The sequence below is a fragment of the Triticum dicoccoides genome, chromosome 6A, assembly GCF_002162155.2.
Source record: "Triticum dicoccoides isolate Atlit2015 ecotype Zavitan chromosome 6A, WEW_v2.0, whole genome shotgun sequence".
Taxonomy (NCBI): Eukaryota; Viridiplantae; Streptophyta; class Magnoliopsida; order Poales; family Poaceae; genus Triticum; species Triticum dicoccoides.
In genome coordinates, this window is record NC_041390.1 from 134,857,322 (window position 1) to 134,864,360 (window position 7,039).

Below are 7,039 nucleotides of genomic sequence, written 5' to 3' on the forward strand. Positions count from 1 at the left end.
AGCGAGCCCCCTCCCCGCCGCGGCTGGTTCTTCCTTAACTCCGGCGAGCCCCCCACCCCCTGAAAATCGACTGACCCAAAAGCCGATTCAGTCAACTGAAGTGTAGCTAAATCGGAGCAGCATCGCAAGCAAGATCAAGAGTGAGAGTAGCAGCGCGAGCAAGAGCAAGAGCAGACCAGGAAGGGGACCGAGAGCAAGAGCAGAGCAGTAGCGCGAGCGAGAGCTAAAGCAGCAGCAGCTCCTACTGATGTGTACGTCGCCGCCGAGGGAGCGACACCGTGGAGGAAGTGGCTGGCGACACCGCTGTGGATGGAGCCACGCCGTGTCGGCTCGGGACCGAGCGCCGACAGTACCGTGAGATCGAATCAAGAAGAAAATGCGACGATTAGTGTACAACCTCTTTGGTGGTGCCGATTAGACCGCATCTTCATCCAAGAAATGGTGATGATGATGCTCTTCCGGTGGTGTAGGTGAAGACGGCGGTGTGGGAATAGAGGTGGCGCGAAAGACGAGGGGAACATCGGGGCAGCTCCTTGGAGGTGGAGGAGGGGGTGGCTGAACTGGCGGGACGACCAGATCGACGACGGATCCTCATCCGGTATGGTGGATGAGGGACGTCGAGGTGTTGTTGTGGACAACATCGTCGAGGAAGAGGCTCCGGCTTGGTGGCGGATGGAGGAGGGTGTGGGGCTTCGCAGCTTTTGCTGGCCTCGGTGTACGAATGGGTGGGCGGATGGGATGGGAGTGGGGGAACCATGTCTTAGGGACGTGCTTGTCCGAAATGTGGGGTAAGTTACGAAAGTACCCCCACCGATTTGAGGCTGTTCTTTTGGTTCAGGGGTATCATGGGCATTTCGCGTGTCGGGATTTCACAGGAGGTGGGAGTTTCCACGCGTGTTGTAATTTTGGAATAGCAAGGCGCGGGTTGAGATGGAGGGAGTTTTCAGAGCGCAACGAGACAAAGATTTATCTTAAATATTTCAGAGTAACAAGGCGCGGGTTGAAGAGGTGGGAGTTTCACAGCACGATAGACAGAGATGCTAGCTTGAAATTTCGGCATAACAAGGCGCGACTTGAAATTTCAGGATAAGAAGCTTAACGTGTACCCAAAATAAAAAAAATACAATTTAGACTAGTATGATATACTATGTACAATGTGTTTAACACGCACAACACACACACACAGACACCATTTAGACTAGTGAGGTACACGCGTATTGCACGCATGAGATTTGGCAACCAAATTATGAATAAATACCACATTATAGCATGTAAGCTTTGAGTCATATATGCATGATGTAGATGTCCGTTTAATTCTTATAGTTCATTTCACTAAAAATCATCTAGTTTTATAAGAAAGCTAATCTATTTTAAGATTCATGGAATTGTGCGTTGTAAGGCATAAAGTAAAAACAAATCATGTAGAAAAACATTTGGGAAATTCTGATAGGGAAAATTCTAGAACAAATAAGATGTGCTTGTGTTTTGAGGTTTGTGCATTATGCTTAAGTTCAACTATAGAGTCTTCTAGATTGTACATGTGGCAAAATCTGGTGGAATCTAGATGATATCCAATGGCCAGTAGTGCTCAAATTTGCCAGCTCTGCACCACTAGATTGGCCTCATCCAACGACCATCTTTCAAATTTAAAGTTATCTGCACACTATATAAAAATATAAAATATAATATACATATAGGGGTATAGATATAGATATCTGATGCAAAAGCCACACATCATCTCCAATTAGAATAGTGTGTCCACGCACGGATGCAATGTGGCCAAACGATGTCTGCCATCGGTATCTCAAATTCAAACCAATCTGACCTTGTTCAATGTGTATACATTGCAACATGCTCGTTTCCGAACCACATCGCACAGATCTCCGTTATATTCATGCATGCATGGGTTTCAAACATCATGATCTCTTATTCAAATATTTGAATTCAACTTTACATTGATTATGACCTCACCTAGTCTTTTACACCCACACATTGGTCTTCTCTTTATAATTGTACCACTAACTTTCTCTCGTGCATGCATGCACACAAACTACCAGTCGGCCTTATCCATCGCACACATGCAATCTTTTTCTTCAGGTCGGTCTCCCATGAAGGCACGCACACACACATCCCCGTGTCCATCATATTGGGCATTCTTTATCTCTCACGTGCATGCGCAACAATCGATGTTCCTCTATGTGTGTGTGTATATAGCTAGGTCTTTCATAGTTTTCCACATAAACCGATGAATCTATATATCTAATGAGGTCTCACTCTCTTTCCCACGTCCACATCGATCAATCTATACCTCTCTATATAGGATTACACCCACATTAATTATATATCCAATGCCCCTCTCATCATCCATGCCTTTCGCTTCATCTCGCAGACGCGCGCACAATGGCGAAGACAGGGGGCAACAAGGGCCCAGCCCCCCCTAACATCACTATATATCGAGGCTAATATGAATGTGATCATTAGACAATTGCTGGTAAAAATGGTTTAAGTTGATGAATTGGCCCTCCTCGTAAAGGATTAGCAATGCTTGGCCCCCTAGCTCATGGGACATTTTTCATGTCTCCGCCACTGCGCGCAACAATGCACGTTCTCGCCCCCTCTCTCTAAATATCGATCTCGTAGTTGTGCACTCCTTCATAGTATCCCTCCACTCGGCCCCTCGCACCATCTTCTAGCCCCCCACCGGATTTTGCCACATGTACAATCTAGAAGACTCCATGGTTGAACTTAAGCATAATGCACAAATCTCAAAACAATAGTGGTTCTCCTTTGTTCTAGAATCTTCCGTATCATAACTACCCTAACTTTTTTTCTAGTTGAATTGCCATTATTTGTTTTTACTTTATTCTTTACAATGCAAAATTCCATGAATCATAAAATAGATTAAGGGCTTCTTTGATTCAAAGGATTCTCGAAGGAATTTTGGAGGATTCTAATCCTTAGGAATTTTTCCTATCTTGGTTATTTGATTCGTAGGATTGTAAACCATAGGAATTTTTCCATATGATTCATTTGCACTAGATTTCATAGGAAACATCCCATCCACTCAAACCTCTTTGAAAGAATTCTATGTTTTTTCTATGCACAATCAAACACTCGTACCATCTTGTAGGATTCAAGACGACATTCCACTCTAATCCCATGTTCTTCCTATTCCTGCGTTTTGGAAATCCTAGGAATCAAAGAGGCCCTAGGTTTTTTATAAAAACTAATTGATTTTGAATGAGATGAACTATAAGAATAAAATGAAGGTCTACATCAGGCATATATGACTCAGAGCTTACATGCTACAGTGTGGTATTTATTTATAATTTGGTTGCAAAATCTGACGCATGCAATGCACGTGTACCTTACTAGTACTTCGAGTATGTGCAAAACACAATGGTACCCTACACAGTGTCTCTCTTCCAGTTCATGAAGCCACGTGGCACATGTGGAGGCGTTGTCGCGACATCCTTGTGTGGATTGATCACAGTGACATGGTGCTGGTTCCAGAAGAATGTACTCGTCCTCCCTGAGCCGCATTGGCGGTACATGCACAAAGCGAAGATGTGCACGCACGCCTCGCACGCACTCATTCCCTCGCACACACATGCGGGTACACGGGCGGACGCAATTTTGTACCAAGATCCACCCCATGTGATAATTTGACGCGTGTAAAGTCCTTCACTTCATTGATGGTCAATTAATACAGCGCATGCAAATTGAGTGGACGTGAGGGCGGAAGAAAGACATGCACGTAGTACTGCGCGCATTCGAGTAGTTAAATCATGGGTTGCTAGTAGTACTTCCATTGGTATCCTTCGTGTTTTGTGCCAATTCTTGACAGTAACATAATATTTACTGCAACACCCCGGATGTAACTTGCCATATTTGTACTCCGACTCTTGCCATTTCGGCTTTAAGTTATGAGATTTCCCTTCGTGGTTGGGTTTTTGTCTTCGTTTTGCATTTTTGTTCATGTCATGCATTTCATATCATGTCATCATGTCCATTGCATTTGCATACGTGTTCGTCTCTTGCATCCGAGCATTTTCCCCGTTGTCCGTTTTGCAATCCGACACACCTACGTCCTCCGGCGTACCCCTTTTGTCTCTTTTCGTGAGCGGGTGTTAAACATTCTTGGAATGGACCGAGATTTTCCAAGTGGCCTTGGTACACCACCGGTAGACCGCCTGTCAAATTTCCTGCCATTTGGAGTCTGTTTGATACTCCAATTGTTAACCGGGTAACCGGAAAAGCCTCTTGTGTGTTGCAGCCCGATAACCCTTCCAAACCACTCCCATGTCCTCCACCGTCGGATCATGATCGTGTGGGCAAAAACTACACTCCATTTGGACACTCCTACCTCATCCTACCTATAAATATGTGCACCCTGTCAAATTTCCGGGTCCAAAAACCCTAAAATTCGTCCCCTCCGCCGCCGGACGTGTCCGCACACGCCGGACACGCCCGCACCACCGCGCCCGCACCACTGGTGTGCCACCACGTGTCAAGCGCCGCCGCCACCCGCCGCAGCCTGGAGAGCCCGTGTCTGGCCCTCCGAACCCGCGCGTCGCCTGTCTCCTCGAACCGCTCGCCCGTCGCCCGTGTCTGACGCCGCCGACCGCACCCGTCGCCGCCTCGCTCCGCTTCGGCCGCTGCGCAGACGCACAGCCCGTCGCCGGCTCCGCCCCACTCTTCCGCACGCCTCGCCGCCCCTACCCGCTCCGGCGACCTCGCCTCCGCCGCCTCACCGTCTGTGCCTCGCCTCCTCGCCCGGAGCGCCGCCGCCCGTCTTCTCCTCCTCCGGCCACCTTCCTCCTTCTCCGGTGAGCCGCATCTACGGCGAGATCCAGATTCGCCTTGGCTTCCGTGCCCAGGTTCAAACCCTAGATCCACTTGCAGGTTGAATTTTTGTCTGTCTTTTTCTGTGTTAAATTGTATGCCCCTGTTTATCATGCCATAACTCCATGAGCGTAGCTCCGTTTCATGCATATTATATATGAAAATGTTCATTGGGAGATGCTATTCATTTCATTCCATTGTGGCATGCTTGTTTGAGTCCATCTTGATGCCCAAATCATTGATGCAAGAGTGCTATAAAATGTTCACTCATGTTACTTAGCAGATTATGTTGATTTGTCATTTTTGTCACATTTGATGTGTGCTTCATATGGGCATGAGCTCTACATGTGCTTTGATCTATGCCTTGCCATCTTTATAGGGGTGATTGCCATGTATTTTGGTGTTCAATGTGGTGACTAGCACAAGCATGCAAAGTAGCCTTCGTGATATTGCTGATTTCAGGGACTTAGGATTTTACTAAGTCATTTATCTGCTGTTATTTTTATGCCATGTAAACATGATGCTACAGTGAGATCCATGCTTGTTTTGAGTTGCTTCAGTAAGGATGTTTTGGACATATGGTTATTATCTATCCAGTAATGCCCATGTTTGCAATTATAGAGTGCCCTAGCATGTCTTAATCTTGCTCTACCTTTGCTATAAAATGTTCCTGCAGATTGTTTACATGTTAATCAATTTTTCCGTGGTTGTTGTTAGTGATCCATGCATGATATGAACTTGCTCTTGCCATGGTTAGCTTCTTGAACATGTCTTCTTGTTGTTAGTATGCTTATCTTGTCATGCAAGTCCTTGTGATGAGTGATTTGAGCTTGGAAAGATGCCTTCATAATGTTGTTTATGCCATGCTCAGTTTTCTGCTAAGTCTGAAAACTGTTAATAAAACTTGCTATGTTTACATGGGTGCCATCATATCTTCTGTGCCTTTTTGGCTCATGATCACTAAGGGACTTTTGTTCTATGCTTTTAGTAGAATCATGCCATGCCTTTGTTTGTTATGATATGTTCCTGTAGCATCTTGTTTGCTTGCTCTAAACATGGCTTCCTGATGTTATTTCTGGGATGTTAGTATTTTCACTAGTCTGTGTAGCTGATATCTTTTGCACTTTTGCCATGCTTGTTTGAACCTTCTCTTGTTTGATTTAGCCGTAGCTCTGTGTTCATGTTTTGTCAAGCATCTTTAGTAGATCACTGAAGTATGCTTTGTTTCTATGTTGGGGTGCAGTAGCTTAGTTTCTTGTTGCATTCTAGATGGCATCGTGCTGTTAATCGCAGAATCGTGCCATTCTTGTTTTGCTTGCCATTTGCAAACCGTGCCTCCGTTTTCGGTGATCTTTATATCGATTTCGACCGAAATCAGCTCATCTTTCTAGCGGCACACTTGGTTTACCAAGTTGATGCCTTTATCAATCTTTTCCTTCCGGAGCATGCATATGCATTGCATATCACATCTCGCATATCATGCCATGTTTTGCATCATGTTGATTGTGCATTGCACCGTGATTGATTGTTGGTCCTTTTCTTGTGTTCTTGCTTTTGGTAGAGCCGGGAGACGAGTATGTGATCGAGGAACCTGTTGATTACACTAACGAGGATCAAGATTTCGTTAACTCTGAGAACTTTGCAGGCAAGATGACCATACCCTCAAAATCACTTCTATCTTTGCTTGCTAGTTGTTCGCTCTATTGCCATGCCGCGATACCTACCACTTGCTATATCATGCCTCCCATAATGCCATGTCAAGCCTCTAACCCACCTTTCCTAGAAAACCGTTGTTTGTCTATGTTATCGCTTTGCTCAGCCCCTCTTATAGCGTTGCTAGTTGCAGGTGAAGATGAAGTTTGATCCATGTTGGAACATGGTTATTGTTGGGATATCATTAGTATCTCTTATTTACTTTAATGCATCTATATACTTGGTAAAGGGTGGAAGGCTCGGCCTTATGCCTGGTGTTTTGTTCCACTCCTGCTGCCCTAGTTTCCGTCATACCGGTGTTATGTTCCTTGATTTTGTGTTCCTTACGCAGTTGGGTGTTATGGGAGCACCTTGACAATTCGCTTTGAATAAAACTCCTCCAGCAAGGCCCAACCTTGGTTTTACCATTCGCCTACCTACCACCATATACCTTCCCTTCGGTTCTACAGACTCAAGGGTCATCTTTATTTTAACCCCCCCC